This window comes from Lactuca saligna, chromosome 1 (assembly GCF_052625555.1).
Source record: "Lactuca saligna cultivar CGN05327 chromosome 1, ASM5262555v1, whole genome shotgun sequence".
Taxonomy (NCBI): domain Eukaryota; kingdom Viridiplantae; phylum Streptophyta; class Magnoliopsida; order Asterales; family Asteraceae; genus Lactuca; species Lactuca saligna.
Window position 1 is genome coordinate 157,693,370 of NC_136417.1, and position 18,157 is coordinate 157,711,526.

General features: G+C 49.7%; 54 non-coding genes across 54 annotated transcripts; all 54 read left to right on the forward strand.

Annotated features, from left to right (window-relative positions):
* The first annotated feature begins 19 nt into the window (after positions 1-19).
* On the forward strand, positions 20-138 carry LOC145025937 (5S ribosomal RNA). The gene has a single exon (XR_013673928.1). It is a non-coding gene; the product is annotated as a 5S ribosomal RNA (ribosomal RNA).
* Positions 139-356: 218 nt separating this feature from the next.
* On the forward strand, positions 357-475 carry LOC145027156 (5S ribosomal RNA). Its single transcript, XR_013675093.1, has one exon. It is a non-coding gene; the product is annotated as a 5S ribosomal RNA (ribosomal RNA).
* A 217-nt stretch (positions 476-692) lies between these two features.
* LOC145018181 (5S ribosomal RNA) lies at positions 693-811 on the forward strand. The gene has a single exon (XR_013666871.1). It is a non-coding gene; the product is annotated as a 5S ribosomal RNA (ribosomal RNA).
* Positions 812-1,029: 218 nt separating this feature from the next.
* Positions 1,030-1,148, forward strand: LOC145027157 (5S ribosomal RNA). Its single transcript, XR_013675094.1, has one exon. It is a non-coding gene; the product is annotated as a 5S ribosomal RNA (ribosomal RNA).
* A 217-nt stretch (positions 1,149-1,365) lies between these two features.
* On the forward strand, positions 1,366-1,484 carry LOC145018191 (5S ribosomal RNA). Its single transcript, XR_013666875.1, has one exon. It is a non-coding gene; the product is annotated as a 5S ribosomal RNA (ribosomal RNA).
* A 218-nt stretch (positions 1,485-1,702) lies between these two features.
* Positions 1,703-1,821, forward strand: LOC145022127 (5S ribosomal RNA). The gene has a single exon (XR_013670265.1). It is a non-coding gene; the product is annotated as a 5S ribosomal RNA (ribosomal RNA).
* Positions 1,822-2,039: 218 nt separating this feature from the next.
* On the forward strand, positions 2,040-2,158 carry LOC145018197 (5S ribosomal RNA). The gene has a single exon (XR_013666877.1). It is a non-coding gene; the product is annotated as a 5S ribosomal RNA (ribosomal RNA).
* A 219-nt stretch (positions 2,159-2,377) lies between these two features.
* On the forward strand, positions 2,378-2,496 carry LOC145018204 (5S ribosomal RNA). The gene has a single exon (XR_013666879.1). It is a non-coding gene; the product is annotated as a 5S ribosomal RNA (ribosomal RNA).
* Positions 2,497-2,713: 217 nt separating this feature from the next.
* Positions 2,714-2,832, forward strand: LOC145018209 (5S ribosomal RNA). The gene has a single exon (XR_013666883.1). It is a non-coding gene; the product is annotated as a 5S ribosomal RNA (ribosomal RNA).
* A 217-nt stretch (positions 2,833-3,049) lies between these two features.
* LOC145018216 (5S ribosomal RNA) lies at positions 3,050-3,168 on the forward strand. Its single transcript, XR_013666891.1, has one exon. It is a non-coding gene; the product is annotated as a 5S ribosomal RNA (ribosomal RNA).
* A 218-nt stretch (positions 3,169-3,386) lies between these two features.
* LOC145025938 (5S ribosomal RNA) lies at positions 3,387-3,505 on the forward strand. The gene has a single exon (XR_013673929.1). It is a non-coding gene; the product is annotated as a 5S ribosomal RNA (ribosomal RNA).
* A 218-nt stretch (positions 3,506-3,723) lies between these two features.
* On the forward strand, positions 3,724-3,842 carry LOC145025615 (5S ribosomal RNA). Its single transcript, XR_013673624.1, has one exon. It is a non-coding gene; the product is annotated as a 5S ribosomal RNA (ribosomal RNA).
* Positions 3,843-4,060: 218 nt separating this feature from the next.
* LOC145018224 (5S ribosomal RNA) lies at positions 4,061-4,179 on the forward strand. The gene has a single exon (XR_013666892.1). It is a non-coding gene; the product is annotated as a 5S ribosomal RNA (ribosomal RNA).
* Positions 4,180-4,396: 217 nt separating this feature from the next.
* On the forward strand, positions 4,397-4,515 carry LOC145018236 (5S ribosomal RNA). Its single transcript, XR_013666897.1, has one exon. It is a non-coding gene; the product is annotated as a 5S ribosomal RNA (ribosomal RNA).
* Positions 4,516-4,733: 218 nt separating this feature from the next.
* LOC145025349 (5S ribosomal RNA) lies at positions 4,734-4,852 on the forward strand. The gene has a single exon (XR_013673369.1). It is a non-coding gene; the product is annotated as a 5S ribosomal RNA (ribosomal RNA).
* A 219-nt stretch (positions 4,853-5,071) lies between these two features.
* LOC145018243 (5S ribosomal RNA) lies at positions 5,072-5,190 on the forward strand. The gene has a single exon (XR_013666901.1). It is a non-coding gene; the product is annotated as a 5S ribosomal RNA (ribosomal RNA).
* Positions 5,191-5,408: 218 nt separating this feature from the next.
* On the forward strand, positions 5,409-5,527 carry LOC145026718 (5S ribosomal RNA). The gene has a single exon (XR_013674674.1). It is a non-coding gene; the product is annotated as a 5S ribosomal RNA (ribosomal RNA).
* A 220-nt stretch (positions 5,528-5,747) lies between these two features.
* Positions 5,748-5,866, forward strand: LOC145018246 (5S ribosomal RNA). Its single transcript, XR_013666917.1, has one exon. It is a non-coding gene; the product is annotated as a 5S ribosomal RNA (ribosomal RNA).
* A 218-nt stretch (positions 5,867-6,084) lies between these two features.
* Positions 6,085-6,203, forward strand: LOC145018253 (5S ribosomal RNA). Its single transcript, XR_013666925.1, has one exon. It is a non-coding gene; the product is annotated as a 5S ribosomal RNA (ribosomal RNA).
* Positions 6,204-6,421: 218 nt separating this feature from the next.
* LOC145018259 (5S ribosomal RNA) lies at positions 6,422-6,540 on the forward strand. Its single transcript, XR_013666926.1, has one exon. It is a non-coding gene; the product is annotated as a 5S ribosomal RNA (ribosomal RNA).
* A 218-nt stretch (positions 6,541-6,758) lies between these two features.
* LOC145025309 (5S ribosomal RNA) lies at positions 6,759-6,877 on the forward strand. Its single transcript, XR_013673330.1, has one exon. It is a non-coding gene; the product is annotated as a 5S ribosomal RNA (ribosomal RNA).
* Positions 6,878-7,095: 218 nt separating this feature from the next.
* Positions 7,096-7,214, forward strand: LOC145021983 (5S ribosomal RNA). The gene has a single exon (XR_013670126.1). It is a non-coding gene; the product is annotated as a 5S ribosomal RNA (ribosomal RNA).
* A 218-nt stretch (positions 7,215-7,432) lies between these two features.
* Positions 7,433-7,551, forward strand: LOC145018268 (5S ribosomal RNA). The gene has a single exon (XR_013666929.1). It is a non-coding gene; the product is annotated as a 5S ribosomal RNA (ribosomal RNA).
* A 218-nt stretch (positions 7,552-7,769) lies between these two features.
* LOC145018272 (5S ribosomal RNA) lies at positions 7,770-7,888 on the forward strand. The gene has a single exon (XR_013666935.1). It is a non-coding gene; the product is annotated as a 5S ribosomal RNA (ribosomal RNA).
* A 221-nt stretch (positions 7,889-8,109) lies between these two features.
* On the forward strand, positions 8,110-8,228 carry LOC145025680 (5S ribosomal RNA). Its single transcript, XR_013673684.1, has one exon. It is a non-coding gene; the product is annotated as a 5S ribosomal RNA (ribosomal RNA).
* Positions 8,229-8,446: 218 nt separating this feature from the next.
* Positions 8,447-8,565, forward strand: LOC145018279 (5S ribosomal RNA). The gene has a single exon (XR_013666936.1). It is a non-coding gene; the product is annotated as a 5S ribosomal RNA (ribosomal RNA).
* A 218-nt stretch (positions 8,566-8,783) lies between these two features.
* Positions 8,784-8,902, forward strand: LOC145018284 (5S ribosomal RNA). The gene has a single exon (XR_013666942.1). It is a non-coding gene; the product is annotated as a 5S ribosomal RNA (ribosomal RNA).
* Positions 8,903-9,120: 218 nt separating this feature from the next.
* Positions 9,121-9,239, forward strand: LOC145018292 (5S ribosomal RNA). Its single transcript, XR_013666943.1, has one exon. It is a non-coding gene; the product is annotated as a 5S ribosomal RNA (ribosomal RNA).
* A 218-nt stretch (positions 9,240-9,457) lies between these two features.
* LOC145018305 (5S ribosomal RNA) lies at positions 9,458-9,576 on the forward strand. Its single transcript, XR_013666950.1, has one exon. It is a non-coding gene; the product is annotated as a 5S ribosomal RNA (ribosomal RNA).
* A 218-nt stretch (positions 9,577-9,794) lies between these two features.
* Positions 9,795-9,913, forward strand: LOC145021994 (5S ribosomal RNA). The gene has a single exon (XR_013670137.1). It is a non-coding gene; the product is annotated as a 5S ribosomal RNA (ribosomal RNA).
* A 218-nt stretch (positions 9,914-10,131) lies between these two features.
* Positions 10,132-10,250, forward strand: LOC145018313 (5S ribosomal RNA). Its single transcript, XR_013666955.1, has one exon. It is a non-coding gene; the product is annotated as a 5S ribosomal RNA (ribosomal RNA).
* Positions 10,251-10,468: 218 nt separating this feature from the next.
* Positions 10,469-10,587, forward strand: LOC145026719 (5S ribosomal RNA). The gene has a single exon (XR_013674675.1). It is a non-coding gene; the product is annotated as a 5S ribosomal RNA (ribosomal RNA).
* Positions 10,588-10,805: 218 nt separating this feature from the next.
* On the forward strand, positions 10,806-10,924 carry LOC145018320 (5S ribosomal RNA). Its single transcript, XR_013666956.1, has one exon. It is a non-coding gene; the product is annotated as a 5S ribosomal RNA (ribosomal RNA).
* Positions 10,925-11,142: 218 nt separating this feature from the next.
* On the forward strand, positions 11,143-11,261 carry LOC145018327 (5S ribosomal RNA). The gene has a single exon (XR_013666957.1). It is a non-coding gene; the product is annotated as a 5S ribosomal RNA (ribosomal RNA).
* A 218-nt stretch (positions 11,262-11,479) lies between these two features.
* Positions 11,480-11,598, forward strand: LOC145018334 (5S ribosomal RNA). Its single transcript, XR_013666958.1, has one exon. It is a non-coding gene; the product is annotated as a 5S ribosomal RNA (ribosomal RNA).
* A 218-nt stretch (positions 11,599-11,816) lies between these two features.
* On the forward strand, positions 11,817-11,935 carry LOC145025311 (5S ribosomal RNA). Its single transcript, XR_013673332.1, has one exon. It is a non-coding gene; the product is annotated as a 5S ribosomal RNA (ribosomal RNA).
* Positions 11,936-12,153: 218 nt separating this feature from the next.
* LOC145022005 (5S ribosomal RNA) lies at positions 12,154-12,272 on the forward strand. The gene has a single exon (XR_013670149.1). It is a non-coding gene; the product is annotated as a 5S ribosomal RNA (ribosomal RNA).
* Positions 12,273-12,490: 218 nt separating this feature from the next.
* LOC145018339 (5S ribosomal RNA) lies at positions 12,491-12,609 on the forward strand. The gene has a single exon (XR_013666962.1). It is a non-coding gene; the product is annotated as a 5S ribosomal RNA (ribosomal RNA).
* A 218-nt stretch (positions 12,610-12,827) lies between these two features.
* On the forward strand, positions 12,828-12,946 carry LOC145025822 (5S ribosomal RNA). The gene has a single exon (XR_013673817.1). It is a non-coding gene; the product is annotated as a 5S ribosomal RNA (ribosomal RNA).
* Positions 12,947-13,166: 220 nt separating this feature from the next.
* On the forward strand, positions 13,167-13,285 carry LOC145018347 (5S ribosomal RNA). Its single transcript, XR_013666966.1, has one exon. It is a non-coding gene; the product is annotated as a 5S ribosomal RNA (ribosomal RNA).
* A 221-nt stretch (positions 13,286-13,506) lies between these two features.
* Positions 13,507-13,625, forward strand: LOC145025681 (5S ribosomal RNA). The gene has a single exon (XR_013673685.1). It is a non-coding gene; the product is annotated as a 5S ribosomal RNA (ribosomal RNA).
* A 218-nt stretch (positions 13,626-13,843) lies between these two features.
* Positions 13,844-13,962, forward strand: LOC145018353 (5S ribosomal RNA). The gene has a single exon (XR_013666967.1). It is a non-coding gene; the product is annotated as a 5S ribosomal RNA (ribosomal RNA).
* Positions 13,963-14,180: 218 nt separating this feature from the next.
* Positions 14,181-14,299, forward strand: LOC145026720 (5S ribosomal RNA). The gene has a single exon (XR_013674676.1). It is a non-coding gene; the product is annotated as a 5S ribosomal RNA (ribosomal RNA).
* Positions 14,300-14,518: 219 nt separating this feature from the next.
* LOC145018356 (5S ribosomal RNA) lies at positions 14,519-14,637 on the forward strand. The gene has a single exon (XR_013666969.1). It is a non-coding gene; the product is annotated as a 5S ribosomal RNA (ribosomal RNA).
* A 218-nt stretch (positions 14,638-14,855) lies between these two features.
* On the forward strand, positions 14,856-14,974 carry LOC145018363 (5S ribosomal RNA). Its single transcript, XR_013666970.1, has one exon. It is a non-coding gene; the product is annotated as a 5S ribosomal RNA (ribosomal RNA).
* Positions 14,975-15,192: 218 nt separating this feature from the next.
* Positions 15,193-15,311, forward strand: LOC145027128 (5S ribosomal RNA). The gene has a single exon (XR_013675067.1). It is a non-coding gene; the product is annotated as a 5S ribosomal RNA (ribosomal RNA).
* A 218-nt stretch (positions 15,312-15,529) lies between these two features.
* LOC145018376 (5S ribosomal RNA) lies at positions 15,530-15,648 on the forward strand. Its single transcript, XR_013666977.1, has one exon. It is a non-coding gene; the product is annotated as a 5S ribosomal RNA (ribosomal RNA).
* A 218-nt stretch (positions 15,649-15,866) lies between these two features.
* Positions 15,867-15,985, forward strand: LOC145018382 (5S ribosomal RNA). The gene has a single exon (XR_013666982.1). It is a non-coding gene; the product is annotated as a 5S ribosomal RNA (ribosomal RNA).
* A 218-nt stretch (positions 15,986-16,203) lies between these two features.
* LOC145018389 (5S ribosomal RNA) lies at positions 16,204-16,322 on the forward strand. Its single transcript, XR_013666986.1, has one exon. It is a non-coding gene; the product is annotated as a 5S ribosomal RNA (ribosomal RNA).
* A 218-nt stretch (positions 16,323-16,540) lies between these two features.
* Positions 16,541-16,659, forward strand: LOC145025312 (5S ribosomal RNA). Its single transcript, XR_013673333.1, has one exon. It is a non-coding gene; the product is annotated as a 5S ribosomal RNA (ribosomal RNA).
* A 218-nt stretch (positions 16,660-16,877) lies between these two features.
* LOC145022016 (5S ribosomal RNA) lies at positions 16,878-16,996 on the forward strand. Its single transcript, XR_013670160.1, has one exon. It is a non-coding gene; the product is annotated as a 5S ribosomal RNA (ribosomal RNA).
* Positions 16,997-17,214: 218 nt separating this feature from the next.
* On the forward strand, positions 17,215-17,333 carry LOC145018398 (5S ribosomal RNA). Its single transcript, XR_013666988.1, has one exon. It is a non-coding gene; the product is annotated as a 5S ribosomal RNA (ribosomal RNA).
* A 218-nt stretch (positions 17,334-17,551) lies between these two features.
* Positions 17,552-17,670, forward strand: LOC145018405 (5S ribosomal RNA). Its single transcript, XR_013666991.1, has one exon. It is a non-coding gene; the product is annotated as a 5S ribosomal RNA (ribosomal RNA).
* Positions 17,671-17,888: 218 nt separating this feature from the next.
* Positions 17,889-18,007, forward strand: LOC145026141 (5S ribosomal RNA). Its single transcript, XR_013674132.1, has one exon. It is a non-coding gene; the product is annotated as a 5S ribosomal RNA (ribosomal RNA).
* Positions 18,008-18,157: the final 150 nt, after the last annotated feature.

Below are 18,157 nucleotides of genomic sequence, written 5' to 3' on the forward strand. Positions count from 1 at the left end.
TAAGCATGGATAGTATTTCGGGTGCGATCATACCAGCACTAATGCATCGGATCCCATCAGAACTCCGCAGTTAAGCGTGCTTGGGCGAGAGTAGTACTAGGATGGGTGACCCCCTGGGAAGTCCTCGTGTTGCACTCCCTTTTTCGTTGCCCGTCTGCGTTTTTTTATGTTTTAGGTGCGTTTTTTTTTTCTTTCTTGCTATATCCATGCTCGGGCGGCCTCCGGTTCAATGTTGATTGTTTTCTTGTTTCCCGAACCGAGCCGATCCATCACGTGGGTCCCACGCCTCGCGTCCGAAAGCAAACGAGGTTCTGCGTCTTGTAGGACATAAAAACAATAAGCATGGATAGTATTTCGGGTGCGATCATACCAGCACTAATGCACCGGATCCCATCAGAACTCCGCAGTTAAGCGTGCTTGGGAGAGAGTAGTACTAGGATTGGTGACCCCCTGGGAAGTCCTCGTGTTGCACCCCCTTTTTCGTTGCCCGTCTGCGTTTTTTTATGTTTTAGGTGCGTTTTTTTTTCTTTCTTGCTATATCCATGCTCGGGCGGCCTCCGGTTCAATGTTGATTGTTTTCTTGTTTCCCGAACCGAGCCGATCCATCACGTGGGTCCCACGCCTCGCGTCCGAAAGCAAACGAGGTTCTGCGTCTTGTAAGACATAAAAACAATAAGCATGGATAGTATTTCGGGTGCGATCATACCAGCACTAATGCACCGGATCCCATCAGAACTCCGCAGTTAAGCGTGCTTGGGCGAGAGTAGTACTAGGATGGGTGACCCCCTGGGAAGTCCTCGTGTTGCACCCCCTTTTTCGTTGCCCGTCTGCGTTTTTTTATGTTTTAGGTGCGTTTTTTTTTTCTTTCTTGCTATATCCATGCTCGGGCGGCCTCCGGTTCAATGTTGATTGTTTTCTTGTTTCCCGAACCGAGCCGATCCATCACGTGGGTCCCACGCCTCGCGTCCGAAAGCAAACGAGGTTCTGCGTCTTGTAGGACATAAAAACAATAAGCATGGATAGTATTTCGGGTGCGATCATACCAGCACTAATGCACCGGATCCCATCAGAACTCCGCAGTTAAGCGTGCTTGGGAGAGAGTAGTACTAGGATTGGTGACCCCCTGGGAAGTCCTCGTGTTGCACCCCCTTTTTCGTTGCCCGTCTGCGTTTTTTTATGTTTTAGGTGCGTTTTTTTTTCTTTCTTGCTATATCCATGCTCGGGCGGCCTCCGGTTCAATGTTGATTGTTTTCTTGTTTCCCGAACCGAGCCGATCCATCACGTGGGTCCCACGCCTCGCGTCCGAAAGCAAACGAGGTTCTGCGTCTTGTAAGACATAAAAACAATAAGCATGGATAGTATTTCGGGTGCGATCATACCAGCACTAATGCACCGGATCCCATCAGAACTCCGCAGTTAAGCGTGCTTGGGCGAGAGTAGTACTAGGATGGGTGACCCCCTGGGAAGTCCTCGTGTTGCACCCCCTTTTTCGTTGCCCGTCTGCGTTTTTTTATGTTTTAGGTGCGTTTTTTTTTTCTTTCTTGCTATATCCATGCTCGGGCGGCCTCCGGTTCAATGTTGATTGTTTTCTTGTTTCCCGAACCGAGCCGATCCATCACGTGGGTCCCACGCCTCGCGTCCGAAAGCAAACGAGGTTCTGCGTCTTGTAAGACATAAAAACAATAAGCATGGATAGTATTTCGGGTGCGATCATACCAGCACTAATGCACCGGATCCCATCAGAACTCCGCAGTTAAGCGTGCTTGGGCGAGAGTAGTACTAGGATGGGTGACCCCCTGGGAAGTCCTCGTGTTGCACTCCCTTTTTCGTTGCCCGTCTGCGTTTTTTTATGTTTTAGGTGCGTTTTTTTTTTCTTTCTTGCTATATCCATGCTCGGGCGGCCTCCGGTTCAATGTTGATTGTTTTCTTGTTTCCCGAACCGAGCCGATCCATCACGTGGGTCCCACGCCTCGCGTCCGAAAGCAAACGAGGTTCTGCGTCTTGTAAGACATAAAAACAATAAGCATGGATAGTATTTCGGGTGCGATCATACCAGCACTAATGCACCGGATCCCATCAGAACTCCGCAGTTAAGCGTGCTTGGGCGAGAGTAGTACTAGGATGGGTGACCCCCTGGGAAGTCCTCGTGTTGCACCCCCTTTTTCGTTGCTCGTCTGCGTTTTTTTATGTTTTAGGTGCGTTTTTTTTTTTCTTTCTTGCTATATCCATGCTCGGGCGGCCTCCGGTTCAATGTTGATTGTTTTCTTGTTTCCCGAACCGAGCCGATCCATCACGTGGGTCCCACGCCTCGCGTCCGAAAGCAAACGAGGTTCTGCGTCTTGTAAGACATAAAAACAATAAGCATGGATAGTATTTCGGGTGCGATCATACCAGCACTAATGCACCGGATCCCATCAGAACTCCGCAGTTAAGCGTGCTTGGGCGAGAGTAGTACTAGGATGGGTGACCCCCTGGGAAGTCCTCGTGTTGCACCCCCTTTTTCGTTGCCCGTCTGCGTTTTTTTATGTTTTAGGTGCGTTTTTTTTTCTTTCTTGCTATATCCATGCTCGGGCGGCCTCCGGTTCAATGTTGATTGTTTTCTTGTTTCCCGAACCGAGCCGATCCATCACGTGGGTCCCACGCCTCGCGTCCGAAAGCAAACGAGGTTCTGCGTCTTGTAAGACATAAAAACAATAAGCATGGATAGTATTTCGGGTGCGATCATACCAGCACTAATGCACCGGATCCCATCAGAACTCCGCAGTTAAGCGTGCTTGGGCGAGAGTAGTACTAGGATGGGTGACCCCCTGGGAAGTCCTCGTGTTGCACCCCCTTTTTCGTTGCCCGTCTGCGTTTTTTTATGTTTTAGGTGCGTTTTTTTTTCTTTCTTGCTATATCCATGCTCGGGCGGCCTCCGGTTCAATGTTGATTGTTTTCTTGTTTCCCGAACCGAGCCGATCCATCACGTGGGTCCCACGCCTCGCGTCCGAAAGCAAACGAGGTTCTGCGTCTTGTAAGACATAAAAACAATAAGCATGGATAGTATTTCGGGTGCGATCATACCAGCACTAATGCACCGGATCCCATCAGAACTCCGCAGTTAAGCGTGCTTGGGCGAGAGTAGTACTAGGATGGGTGACCCCCTGGGAAGTCCTCGTGTTGCACCCCCTTTTTCGTTGCCCGTCTGCGTTTTTTTATGTTTTAGGTGCGTTTTTTTTTTCTTTCTTGCTATATCCATGCTCGGGCGGCCTCCGGTTCAATGTTGATTGTTTTCTTGTTTCCCGAACCGAGCCGATCCATCACGTGGGTCCCACGCCTCGCGTCCGAAAGCAAACGAGGTTCTGCGTCTTGTAAGACATAAAAACAATAAGCATGGATAGTATTTTGGGTGCGATCATACCAGCACTAATGCATCGGATCCCATCAGAACTCCGCAGTTAAGCGTGCTTGGGCGAGAGTAGTACTAGGATGGGTGACCCCCTGGGAAGTCCTCGTGTTGCACTCCCTTTTTCGTTGCCCGTCTGCGTTTTTTTATGTTTTAGGTGCGTTTTTTTTTTCTTTCTTGCTATATCCATGCTCGGGCGGCCTCCGGTTCAATGTTGATTGTTTTCTTGTTTCCCGAACCGAGCCGATCCATCACGTGGGTCCCACGCCTCGCGTCCGAAAGCAAACGAGGTTCTACGTCTTGTAAGACATAAAAACAATAAGCATGGATAGTATTTCGGGTGCGATCATACCAGCACTAATGCACCGGATCCCATCAGAACTCCGCAGTTAAGCGTGTTTGGGCGAGAGTAGTACTAGGATGGGTGACCCCCTGGGAAGTCCTCGTGTTGCACCCCTTTTTTCGTTGCTCGTCTGCGTTTTTTTATGTTTTAGGTGCGTTTTTTTTTTCTTTCTTGCTATATCCATGCTCGGGCGGCCTCCGGTTCAATGTTGATTGTTTTCTTGTTTCCCGAACCGAGCCGATCCATCACGTGGGTCCCACGCCTCGCGTCCGAAAGCAAACGAGGTTCTGCGTCTTGTAAGACATAAAAACAATAAGCATGGATAGTATTTCGGGTGCGATCATACCAGCACTAATGCACCGGATCCCATCAGAACTCCGCAGTTAAGCGTGCTTGGGCGAGAGTAGTACTAGGATGGGTGACCCCCTGGGAAGTCCTCGTGTTGCACCCCCTTTTTCGTTGCTCGTCTGCGTTTTTTTATGTTTTAGGTGCGTTTTTTTTTCTTTCTTGCTATATCCATGCTCGGGCGGCCTCCGGTTCAATGTTGATTGTTTTCTTGTTTCCCGAACCGAGCCGATCCATCACGTGGGTCCCACGCCTCGCGTCCGAAAGCAAACGAGGTTCTGCGTCTTGTAAGACATAAAAACAATAAGCATGGATAGTATTTCGGGTGCGATCATACCAGCACTAATGCACCGGATCCCATCAGAACTCCGCAGTTAAGCGTGCTTGGGCGAGAGTAGTACTAGGATGGGTGACCCCCTGGGAAGTCCTCGTGTTGCACCCCCTTTTTCGTTGATCGTCTGCGTTTTTTTATGTTTTAGGTGCGTTTTTTTTTTCTTTCTTGCTATATCCATGCTCGGGCGGCCTCCGGTTCAATGTTGATTGTTTTCTTGTTTCCCGAACCGAGCCGATCCATCACGTGGGTCCCACGCCTCGCGTCCGAAAGCAAACGAGGTTCTGCGTCTTGTAGGACATAAAAACAATAAGCATGGATAGTATTTCGGGTGCGATCATACCAGCACTAATGCACCGGATCCCATCAGAACTCCGCAGTTAAGCGTGCTTGGGCGAGAGTAGTACTAGAATGGGTGACCCCCTGGGAAGTCCTCGTGTTGCACCCCCTTTTTCGTTGCCCGTCTGCGTTTTTTTATGTTTTAGGTGCGTTTTTTTTTTTCTTTCTTGCTATATCCATGCTCGGGCGGCCTCCGGTTCAATGTTGATTGTTTTCTTGTTTCCCGAACCGAGCCGATCCATCACGTGGGTCCCACGCCTCGCGTCCGAAAGCAAACGAGGTTCTGCGTCTTGTAAGACATAAAAACATTAAGCATGGATAGTATTTCGGGTGCGATCATACCAGCACTAATGCACCGGATCCCATCAGAACTCCGCAGTTAAGCGTGCTTGGGCGAGAGTAGTACTAGGATGGGTGACCCCCTGGGAAGTCCTCGTGTTGCACCCCCTTTTTCGTTGCCCGTCTGCGTTTTTTTATGTTTTAGGTGCGTTTTTTTTTTCTTTCTTGCTATATCCATGCTCGGGCGGCCTCCGGTTCAATGTTGATTGTTTTCTTGTTTCCCGAACCGAGCCGATCCATCACGTGGGTCCCACGCCTCGCGTCCGAAAGAAAACGAGGTTCTGCGTCTTGTAAGACATAAAAACAATAAGCATGGATACTATTTCGGGTGCGATCATACCAGCACTAATGCACCGGATCCCATCATAACTCCGCAGTTAAGCGTGCTTGGGCGAGAGTAGTACTAGGATGGGTGACCCCCTGGGAAGTCCTCGTGTTGCACCCCCTTTTTCGTTGCCCGTCTGCGTTTTTTTATGTTTTAGGTGCGTTTTTTTTTTTTCTTTCTTGCTATATCCATGCTCGGGCGGCCTCCGGTTCAATGTTGATTGTTTTCTTGTTTCCCGAACCGAGCCGATCCATCACGTGGGTCCCACGCCTCGCGTCCGAAAGAAAACGAGGTTCTGCGTCTTGTAAGACATAAAAACAATAAGCATGGATAGTATTTCGGGTGCGATCATACCAGCACTAATGCACCGGATCCCATCAGAACTCCGCAGTTAAGCGTGCTTGGGCGAGAGTAGTACTAGGATGGGTGACCCCCTGGGAAGTCCTCGTGTTGCACCCCCTTTTTCGTTGCTCGTCTGCGTTTTTTTATGTTTTAGGTGCGTTTTTTTTTTCTTTCTTGCTATATCCATGCTCGGGCGGCCTCCGGTTCAATGTTGATTGTTTTCTTGTTTCCCGAACCGAGCCGATCCATCACGTGGGTCCCACGCCTCGCGTCCGAAAGCAAACGAGGTTCTGCGTCTTGTAGGACATAAAAACAATAAGCATGGATAGTATTTCGGGTGCGATCATACCAGCACTAATGCACCGGATCCCATCAGAACTCCGCAGTTAAGCGTGCTTGGGCGAGAGTAGTACTAGGATGGGTGACCCCCTGGGAAGTCCTCGTGTTGCACCCCCTTTTTCGTTGCCCGTCTGCGTTTTTTTATGTTTTAGGTGCGTTTTTTTTTTCTTTCTTGCTATATCCATGCTCGGGCGGCCTCCGGTTCAATGTTGATTGTTTTCTTGTTTCCCGAACCGAGCCGATCCATCACGTGGGTCCCACGCCTCGCGTCCGAAAGCAAACGAGGTTCTGCGTCTTGTAGGACATAAAAACAATAAGCATGGATAGTATTTCGGGTGCGATCATACCAGCACTAATGCACCGGATCCCATCAGAACTCCGCAGTTAAGCGTGCTTGGGCGAGAGTAGTACTAGGATGGGTGACCCCCTGGGAAGTCCTCGTGTTGCACCCCCTTTTTCGTTGCCCGTCTGCGTTTTTTTATGTTTTAGGTGCGTTTTTTTTTTCTTTCTTGCTATATCCATGCTCGGGCGGCCTCCGGTTCAATGTTGATTGTTTTCTTGTTTCCCGAACCGAGCCGATCCATCACGTGGGTCCCACGCCTCGCGTCCGAAAGCAAACGAGGTTCTGCGTCTTGTAAGACATAAAAACAATAAGCATGGATAGTATTTCGGGTGCGATCATACCAGCACTAATGCACCGGATCCCATCAGAACTCCGCAGTTAAGTGTGCTTGGGCGAGAGTAGTACTAGGATGGGTGACCCCCTGGGAAGTCCTCGTGTTGCACCCCCTTTTTCGTTGCCCGTCTGCGTTTTTTTATGTTTTAGGTGCGTTTTTTTTATCTTTCTTGCTATATCCATGCTCGGGCGGCCTCCGGTTCAATGTTGATTGTTTTCTTGTTTCCCGAACCGAGCCGATCCATCACGTGGGTCCCACGCCTCGCGTCCGAAAGCAAACGAGGTTCTGCGTCTTGTAAGACATAAAAACAATAAGCATGGATAGTATTTCGGGTGCGATCATACCAGCACTAATGCACCGGATCCCATCAGAACTCCGCAGTTAAGCGTGCTTGGGCGAGAGTAGTACTAGGATGGGTGACCCCCTGGGAAATCCTCGTGTTGCACCCCCTTTTTCGTTGCCCGTCTGCGTTTTTTTATGTTTTAGGTGCGTTTTTTTTTTCTTTCTTGCTATATCCATGCTCGGGCGGCCTCCGGTTCAATGTTGATTGTTTTCTTGTTTCCCGAACCGAGCCGATCCATCACGTGGGTCCCACGCCTCGCGTCCGAAAGCAAACGAGGTTCTGCGTCTTGTAGGACATAAAAACAATAAGCATGGATAGTATTTCGGGTGCGATCATACCAGCACTAATGCACCGGATCCCATCAGAACTCCGCAGTTAAGCGTGCTTGGGCGAGAGTAGTACTAGGATGGGTGACCCCCTGGGAAGTCCTCGTGTTGCACCCCCTTTTTCGTTGCCCGTCTGCGTTTTTTTATGTTTTAGGTGCGTTTTTTTTTTCTTTCTTGCTATATCCATGCTCGGGCGGCCTCCGGTTCAATGTTGATTGTTTTCTTGTTTCCCGAACCGAGCCGATCCATCACGTGGGTCCCACGCCTCGCGTCCGAAAGCAAACGAGGTTCTGCGTCTTGTAAGACATAAAAACAATAAGCATGGATAGTATTTCGGGTGCGATCATACCAGCACTAATGCACCGGATCCCATCAGAACTCCGCAGTTAAGCGTGCTTGGGCGAGAGTAGTACTAGGATGGGTGACCCCCTGGGAAGTCCTCGTGTTGCACCCCCTTTTTCGTTGCCCGTCTGCGTTTTTTTATGTTTTAGGTGCGTTTTTTTTTTTTTCTTTCTTGCTATATCCATGCTCGGGCGGCCTCCGGTTCAATGTTGATTGTTTTCTTGTTTCCCGAACCGAGCCGATCCATCACGTGGGTCCCACGCCTCGCGTCCGAAAGCAAACGAGGTTCTGCGTCTTGTAGGACATAAAAACAATAAGCATGGATAGTATTTCGGGTGCGATCATACCAGCACTAATGCACCGGATCCCATCAGAACTCCGCAGTTAAGCGTGCTTGGGCGAGAGTAGTACTAGGATGGTTGACCCCCTGGGAAGTCCTCGTGTTGCACCCCCTTTTTCGTTGCCCGTCTGCGTTTTTTTATGTTTTAGGTGCGTTTTTTTTTTCTTTCTTGCTATATCCATGCTCGGGCGGCCTCCGGTTCAATGTTGATTGTTTTCTTGTTTCCCGAACCGAGCCGATCCATCACGTGGGTCCCACGCCTCGCGTCCGAAAGCAAACGAGGTTCTGCGTCTTGTAGGACATAAAAACAATAAGCATGGATAGTATTTCGGGTGCGATCATACCAGCACTAATGCACCGGATCCCATCAGAACTCCGCAGTTAAGCGTGCTTGGGCGAGAGTAGTACTAGGATGGGTGACCCCCTGGGAAGTCCTCGTGTTGCACCCCCTTTTTCGTTGCCCGTCTGCGTTTTTTTATGTTTTAGGTGCGTTTTTTTTTTCTTTCTTGCTATATCCATGCTCGGGCGGCCTCCGGTTCAATGTTGATTGTTTTCTTGTTTCCCGAACCGAGCCGATCCATCACGTGGGTCCCACGCCTCGCGTCCGAAAGCAAACGAGGTTCTGCGTCTTGTAGGACATAAAAACAATAAGCATGGATAGTATTTCGGGTGCGATCATACCAGCACTAATGCACCGGATCCCATCAGAACTCCGCAGTTAAGCGTGCTTGGGCGAGAGTAGTACTAGGATGGGTGACCCCCTGGGAAGTCCTCGTGTTGCACCCCCTTTTTCGTTGCCCGTCTGCGTTTTTTTATGTTTTAGGTGCGTTTTTTTTTTCTTTCTTGCTATATCCATGCTCGGGCGGCCTCCGGTTCAATGTTGATTGTTTTCTTGTTTCCCGAACCGAGCCGATCCATCACGTGGGTCCCACGCCTCGCGTCCGAAAGCAAACGAGGTTCTGCGTCTTGTAGGACATAAAAACAATAAGCATGGATAGTATTTCGGGTGCGATCATACCAGCACTAATGCACCGGATCCCATCAGAACTCCGCAGTTAAGCGTGCTTGGGCGAGAGTAGTACTAGGATGGGTGACCCCCTGGGAAGTCCTCGTGTTGCACCCCCTTTTTCGTTGCCCGTCTGCGTTTTTTTATGTTTTAGGTGCGTTTTTTTTTTCTTTCTTGCTATATCCATGCTCGGGCGGCCTCCGGTTCAATGTTGATTGTTTTCTTGTTTCCCGAACCGAGCCGATCCATCACGTGGGTCCCACGCCTCGCGTCCGAAAGCAAACGAGGTTCTGCGTCTTGTAAGACATAAAAACAATAAGCATGGATAGTATTTCGGGTGCGATCATACCAGCACTAATGCACCGGATCCCATCAGAACTCCGCAGTTAAGCGTGCTTGGGCGAGAGTAGTACTAGGATGGGTGACCCCCTGGGAAGTCCTCGTGTTGCACCCCCTTTTTCGTTGCCCGTCTGCGTTTTTTTATGTTTTAGGTGCGTTTTTTTTATCTTTCTTGCTATATCCATGCTCGGGCGGCCTCCGGTTCAATGTTGATTGTTTTCTTGTTTCCCGAACCGAGCCGATCCATCACGTGGGTCCCACGCCTCGCGTCCGAAAGCAAACGAGGTTCTGCGTCTTGTAAGACATAAAAACAATAAGCATGGATAGTATTTCGGGTGCGATCATACCAGCACTAATGCACCGGATCCCATCAGAACTCCGCAGTTAAGCGTGCTTGGGCGAGAGTAGTACTAGGATGGGTGACCCCCTGGGAAATCCTCGTGTTGCACCCCCTTTTTCGTTGCCCGTCTGCGTTTTTTTATGTTTTAGGTGCGTTTTTTTTTTCTTTCTTGCTATATCCATGCTCGGGCGGCCTCCGGTTCAATGTTGATTGTTTTCTTGTTTCCCGAACCGAGCCGATCCATCACGTGGGTCCCACGCCTCGCGTCCGAAAGCAAACGAGGTTCTGCGTCTTGTAGGACATAAAAACAATAAGCATGGATAGTATTTCGGGTGCGATCATACCAGCACTAATGCACCGGATCCCATCAGAACTCCGCAGTTAAGCGTGCTTGGGCGAGAGTAGTACTAGGATGGGTGACCCCCTGGGAAGTCCTCGTGTTGCACCCCCTTTTTCGTTGCCCGTCTGCGTTTTTTTATGTTTTAGGTGCGTTTTTTTTTTCTTTCTTGCTATATCCATGCTCGGGCGGCCTCCGGTTCAATGTTGATTGTTTTCTTGTTTCCCGAACCGAGCCGATCCATCACGTGGGTCCCACGCCTCGCGTCCGAAAGAAAACGAGGTTCTGCGTCTTGTAAGACATAAAAACAATAAGCATGGATAGTATTTCGGGTGCGATCATACCAGCACTAATGCACCGGATCCCATCATAACTCCGCAGTTAAGCGTGCTTGGGCGAGAGTAGTACTAGGATGGGTGACCCCCTGGGAAGTCCTCGTGTTGCACCCCCTTTTTCGTTGCCCGTCTGCGTTTTTTTATGTTTTAGGTGCGTTTTTTTTTTCTTTCTTGCTATATCCATGCTCGGGCGGCCTCCGGTTCAATGTTGATTGTTTTCTTGTTTCCCGAACCGAGCCGATCCATCACGTGGGTCCCATGCCTCGCGTCCGAAAGAAAACGAGGTTCTGCGTCTTGTAAGACATAAAAACAATAAGCATGGATAGTATTTCGGGTGCGATCATACCAGCACTAATGCACCGGATCCCATCAGAACTCCGCAGTTAAGCGTGCTTGGGCGAGAGTAGTACTAGGATGGGTGACCCCCTGGGAAGTCCTCGTGTTGCACCCCCTTTTTCGTTGCTCGTCTGCGTTTTTTTATGTTTTAGGTGCGTTTTTTTTTTCTTTCTTGCTATATCCATGCTCGGGCGGCCTCCGGTTCAATGTTGATTGTTTTCTTGTTTCCCGAACCGAGCCGATCCATCACGTGGGTCCCACGCCTCGCGTCCGAAAGCAAACGAGGTTCTGCGTCTTGTAGGACATAAAAACAATAAGCATGGATAGTATTTCGGGTGCGATCATACCAGCACTAATGCACCGGATCCCATCAGAACTCCGCAGTTAAGCGTGCTTGGGCGAGAGTAGTACTAGGATGGGTGACCCCCTGGGAAGTCCTCGTGTTGCACCCCCTTTTTCGTTGCCCGTCTGCGTTTTTTTATGTTTTAGGTGCGTTTTTTTTTTCTTTCTTGCTATATCCATGCTCGGGCGGCCTCCGGTTCAATGTTGATTGTTTTCTTGTTTCCCGAACCGAGCCGATCCATCACGTGGGTCCCACGCCTCGCGTCCGAAAGCAAACGAGGTTCTGCGTCTTGTAGGACATAAAAACAATAAGCATGGATAGTATTTCGGGTGCGATCATACCAGCACTAATGCACCGGATCCCATCAGAACTCCGCAGTTAAGCGTGCTTGGGCGAGAGTAGTACTAGGATGGGTGACCCCCTGGGAAGTCCTCGTGTTGCACCCCCTTTTTCGTTGCCCGTCTGCGTTTTTTTATGTTTTAGGTGCGTTTTTTTTTTCTTTCTTGCTATATCCATGCTCGGGCGGCCTCCGGTTCAATGTTGATTGTTTTCTTGTTTCCCGAACCGAGCCGATCCATCACGTGGGTCCCACGCCTCGCGTCCGAAAGCAAACGAGGTTCTGCGTCTTGTAAGACATAAAAACAATAAGCATGGATAGTATTTCGGGTGCGATCATACCAGCACTAATGCACCGGATCCCATCAGAACTCCGCAGTTAAGTGTGCTTGGGCGAGAGTAGTACTAGGATGGGTGACCCCCTGGGAAGTCCTCGTGTTGCACCCCCTTTTTCGTTGCCCGTCTGCGTTTTTTTATGTTTTAGGTGCGTTTTTTTTATCTTTCTTGCTATATCCATGCTCGGGCGGCCTCCGGTTCAATGTTGATTGTTTTCTTGTTTCCCGAACCGAGCCGATCCATCACGTGGGTCCCACGCCTCGCGTCCGAAAGCAAACGAGGTTCTGCGTCTTGTAGGACATAAAAACAATAAGCATGGATAGTATTTCGGGTGCGATCATACCAGCACTAATGCACCGGATCCCATCAGAACTCCGCAGTTAAGCGTGCTTGGGCGAGAGTAGTACTAGGATGGGTGACCCCCTGGGAAATCCTCGTGTTGCACCCCCTTTTTCGTTGCCCGTCTGCGTTTTTTTATGTTTTAGGTGCGTTTTTTTTTTCTTTCTTGCTATATCCATTCTCGGGCGGCCTCCGGTTCAATGTTGATTGTTTTCTTGTTTCCCGAACCGAGCCGATCCATCACGTGGGTCCCACGCCTCGCGTCCGAAAGCAAACGAGGTTCTGCGTCTTGTAGGACATAAAAACAATAAGCATGGATAGTATTTCGGGTGCGATCATACCAGCACTAATGCACCGGATCCCATCAGAACTCCGCAGTTAAGCGTGCTTGGGCGAGAGTAGTACTAGGATGGGTGACCCCCTGGGAAGTCCTCGTGTTGCACCCCCTTTTTCGTTGCCCGTCTGCGTTTTTTTATGTTTTAGGTGCGTTTTTTTTTTCTTTCTTGCTATATCCATGCTCGGGCGGCCTCCGGTTCAATGTTGATTGTTTTCTTGTTTCCCGAACCGAGCCGATCCATCACGTGGGTCCCACGCCTCGCGTCCGAAAGCAAACGAGGTTCTGCGTCTTGTAAGACATAAAAACAATAAGCATGGATAGTATTTCGGGTGCGATCATACCAGCACTAATGCACCGGATCCCATCAGAACTCCGCAGTTAAGCGTGCTTGGGCGAGAGTAGTACTAGGATGGGTGACCCCCTGGGAAGTCCTCGTCTTGCACCCCCTTTTTCGTTGCCCGTCTGCGTTTTTTTATGTTTTAGGTGCGTTTTTTTTTTTTCTTTCTTGCTATATCCATGCTCGGGCGGCCTCCGGTTCAATGTTGATTGTTTTCTTGTTTCCCGAACCGAGCCGATCCATCACGTGGGTCCCACGCCTCGCGTCCGAAAGCAAACGAGGTTCTGCGTCTTGTAAGACATAAAAACAATAAGCATGGATAGTATTTCGGGTGCGATCATACCAGCACTAATGCACCGGATCCCATCAGAACTCCGCAGTTAAGCGTGCTTGGGCGAGAGTAGTACTAGGATGGGTGACCCCCTGGGAAGTCCTCGTGTTGCACCCCCTTTTTCGTTGCCCGTCTGCGTTTTTTTATGTTTTAGGTGCGTTTTTTTTTTTTTCTTTCTTGCTATATCCATGCTCGGGCGGCCTCCGGTTCAATGTTGATTGTTTTCTTGTTTCCCGAACCGAGCCGATCCATCACGTGGGTCCCACGCCTCGCGTCCGAAAGCAAACGAGGTTCTGCGTCTTGTAGGACATAAAAACAATAAGCATGGATAGTATTTCGGGTGCGATCATACCAGCACTAATGCACCGGATCCCATCAGAACTCCGCAGTTAAGCGTGCTTGGGCGAGAGTAGTACTAGGATGGTTGACCCCCTGGGAAGTCCTCGTGTTGCACCCCCTTTTTCGTTGCCCGTCTGCGTTTTTTTATGTTTTAGGTGCGTTTTTTTTTTCTTTCTTGCTATATCCATGCTCGGGCGGCCTCCGGTTCAATGTTGATTGTTTTCTTGTTTCCCGAACCGAGCCGATCCATCACGTGGGTCCCACGCCTCGCGTCCGAAAGCAAACGAGGTTCTGCTTCTTGTAGGACATAAAAACAATAAGCATGGATAGTATTTCGGGTGCGATCATACCAGCACTAATGCACCGGATCCCATCAGAACTCCGCAGTTAAGCGTGCTTGGGCGAGAGTAGTACTAGGATGGGTGACCCCCTGGGAAGTCCTCGTGTTGCACCCCCTTTTTCGTTGCCCGTCTGCGTTTTTTTATGTTTTAGGTGCGTTTTTTTTTTCTTTCTTGCTATATCCATGCTCGGGCGGCCTCCGGTTCAATGTTGATTGTTTTCTTGTTTCCCGAACCGAGCCGATCCATCACGTGGGTCCCACGCCTCGCGTCCGAAAGAAAACGAGGTTCTGCGTCTTGTAAGACATAAAAACAATAAGCATGGATAGTATTTCGGGTGCGATCATACCAGCACTAATGCACCGGATCCCATCATAACTCCGCAGTTAAGCGTGCTTGGGCGAGAGTAGTACTAGGATGGGTGACCCCCTGGGAAGTCCTCGTGTTGCACCCCCTTTTTCGTTGCCCGTCTGCGTTTTTTTATGTTTTAGGTGCGTTTTTTTTTTTCTTTCTTGCTATATCCATGCTCGGGCGGCCTCCGGTTCAATGTTGATTGTTTTCTTGTTTCCCGAACCGAGCCGATCCATCACGTGGGTCCCACGCCTCGCGTCCGAAAGAAAACGAGGTTCTGCGTCTTGTAAGACATAAAAACAATAAGCATGGATAGTATTTCGGGTGCGATCATACCAGCACTAATGCACCGGATCCCATCAGAACTCCGCAGTTAAGCGTGCTTGGGCGAGAGTAGTACTAGGATGGGTGACCCCCTGGGAAGTCCTCGTGTTGCACCCCCTTTTTCGTTGCTCGTCTGCGTTTTTTTATGTTTTAGGTGCGTTTTTTTTTTCTTTCTTGCTATATCCATGCTCGGGCGGCCTCCGGTTCAATGTTGATTGTTTTCTTGTTTCCCGAACCGAGCCGATCCATCACGTGGGTCCCACGCCTCGCGTCCGAAAGCAAACGAGGTTCTGCGTCTTGTAGGACATAAAAACAATAAGCATGGATAGTATTTCGGGTGCGATCATACCAGCACTAATGCACCGGATCCCATCAGAACTCCGCAGTTAAGCGTGCTTGGGCGAGAGTAGTACTAGGATGGGTGACCCCCTGGGAAGTCCTCGTGTTGCACCCCCTTTTTCGTTGCCCGTCTGCGTTTTTTTATGTTTTAGGTGCGTTTTTTTTTTCTTTCTTGCTATATCCATGCTCGGGCGGCCTCCGGTTCAATGTTGATTGTTTTCTTGTTTCCCGAACCGAGCCGATCCATCACGTGGGTCCCACGCCTCGCGTCCGAAAGAAAACGAGGTTCTGCGTCTTGTAGGACATAAAAACAATAAGCATGGATAGTATTTCGGGTGCGATCATACCAGCACTAATGCACCGGATCCCATCATAACTCCGCAATTAAGCGTGCTTGGGCGAGAGTAGTACTAGGATGGGTGACCCCCTGGGAAGTCCTCGTGTTGCACCCCCTTTTTCGTTGCCCGTCTGCGTTTTTTTATGTTTTAGGTGCGTTTTTTTTTTCTTTCTTGCTATATCCATGCTCGGGCGGCCTCCGGTTCAATGTTGATTGTTTTCTTGTTTCCCGAACCGAGCCGATCCATCACGTGGGTCCCACGCCTCGCGTCCGAAAGAAAACGAGGTTCTGCGTCTTGTAAGACATAAAAACAATAAGCATGGATAGTATTTCGGGTGCGATCATACCAGCACTAATGCACCGGATCCCATCAGAACTCCGCAGTTAAGCGTGCTTGGGCGAGAGTAGTACTAGGATGGGTGACCCCCTGGGAAGTCCTCGTGTTGCACCCCCTTTTTCGTTGCTCGTCTGCGTTTTTTTATGTTTTAGGTGCGTTTTTTTTTTCTTTCTTGCTATATCCATGCTCGGGCGGCCTCCGGTTCAATGTTGATTGTTTTCTTGTTTCCCGAACCGAGCCGATCCATCACGTGGGTCCCACGCCTCGCGTCCGAAAGCAAACGAGGTTCTGCGTCTTGTAGGACATAAAAACAATAAGCATGGATAGTATTTCGGGTGCGATCATACCAGCACTAATGCACCGGATCCCATCAGAACTCCGCAGTTAAGCGTGCTTGGGCGAGAGTAGTACTAGGATGGGTGACCCCCTGGGAAGTCCTCGTGTTGCACCCCCTTTTTCGTTGCCCGTCTGCGTTTTTTTATGTTTTAGGTGCGTTTTTTTTTTCTTTCTTGCTATATCCATGCTCGGGCGGCCTCCGGTTCAATGTTGATTGTTTTCTTGTTTCCCGAACCGAGCCGATCCATCACGTGGGTCCCACGCCTCGCGTCCGAAAGCAAACGAGGTTCTGCGTCTTGTAGGACATAAAAACAATAAGCATGGATAGTATTTCGGGTGCGATCATACCAGCACTAATGCACCGGATCCCATCAGAACTCCGCAGTTAAGCGTGCTTGGGCGAGAGTAGTACTAGGATGGGTGACCCCCTGGGAAGTCCTCGTGTTGCACCCCCTTTTTCGTTGCCCGTCTGCGTTTTTTTATGTTTTAGGTGCGTTTTTTTTTTCTTTCTTGCTATATCCATGCTCGGGCGGCCTCCGGTTCAATGTTGATTGTTTTCTTGTTTCCCGAACCGAGCCGATCCATCACGTGGGTCCCACGCCTCGCGTCCGAAAGCAAACGAGGTTCTGCGTCTTGTAAGACATAAAAACAATAAGCATGGATAGTATTTCGGGTGCGATCATACCAGCACTAATGCACCGGATCCCATCAGAACTCCGCAGTTAAGTGTGCTTGGGCGAGAGTAGTACTAGGATGGGTGACCCCCTGGGAAGTCCTCGTGTTGCACCCCCTTTTTCGTTGCCCGTCTGCGTTTTTTTATGTTTTAGGTGCGTTTTTTTTATCTTTCTTGCTATATCCATGCTCGGGCGGCCTCCGGTTCAATGTTGATTGTTTTCTTGTTTCCCGAACCGAGCCGATCCATCACGTGGGTCCCACGCCTCGCGTCCGAAAGCAAACGAGGTTCTGCGTCTTGTAAGACATAAAAACAATAAGCATGGATAGTATTTCGGGTGCGATCATACCAGCACTAATGCACCGGATCCCATCAGAACTCCGCAGTTAAGCGTGCTTGGGCGAGAGTAGTACTAGGATGGGTGACCCCCTGGGAAATCCTCGTGTTGCACCCCCTTTTTCGTTGCCCGTCTGCGTTTTTTTATGTTTTAGGTGCGTTTTTTTTTTCTTTCTTGCTATATCCATGCTCGGGCGGCCTCCGGTTCAATGTTGATTGTTTTCTTGTTTCCCGAACCGAGCCGATCCATCACGTGGGTCCCACGCCTCGCGTCCGAAAGCAAACGAGGTTCTGCGTCTTGTAGGACATAAAAACAATAAGCATGGATAGTATTTCGGGTGCGATCATACCAGCACTAATGCACCGGATCCCATCAGAACTCCGCAGTTAAGCGTGCTTGGGCGAGAGTAGTACTAGGATGGGTGACCCCCTGGGAAGTCCTCGTGTTGCACCCCCTTTTTCGTTGCCCGTCTGCGTTTTTTTATGTTTTAGGTGCGTTTTTTTTTTCTTTCTTGCTATATCCATGCTCGGGCGGCCTCCGGTTCAATGTTGATTGTTTTCTTGTTTCCCGAACCGAGCCGATCCATCACGTGGGTCCCACGCCTCGCGTCCGAAAGCAAACGAGGTTCTGCGTCTTGTAGGACATAAAAACAATAAGCATGGATAGTATTTCGGGTGCGATCATACCAGCACTAATGCACCGGATCCCATCAGAACTCCGCAGTTAAGCGTGCTTGGGCGAGAGTAGTACTAGGATGGGTGACCCCCTGGGAAGTCCTCGTGTTGCACCCCCTTTTTCGTTGCCCGTCTGCGTTTTTTTATGTTTTAGGTGCGTTTTTTTTTTCTTTCTTGCTATATCCATGCTCGGGCGGCCTCCGGTTCAATGTTGATTGTTTTCTTGTTTCCCGAACCGAGCCGATCCATCACGTGGGTCCCACGCCTCGCGTCCGAAAGCAAACGAGGTTCTGCGTCTTGTAGGACATAAAAACAATAAGCATGGATAGTATTTCGGGTGCGATCATACCAGCACTAATGCACCGGATCCCATCAGCACTCCGCAGCTAAGCGTGCTTGGGCGAGAGTAGTACTAGGATGGGTGACCCCCTGGGAAGTCCTCGTGTTGCACCCCCTTTTTCGTTGCCCGTCTGCGTTTTTTTATGTTTTAGGTGCGTTTTTTTTTTCTTTCTTGCTATATCCATGCTCGGGCGGCCTCCGGTTCAATGTTGATTGTTTTCTTGTTTCCCGAACCGAGCCGATCCATCACGTGGGTCCCACGCCT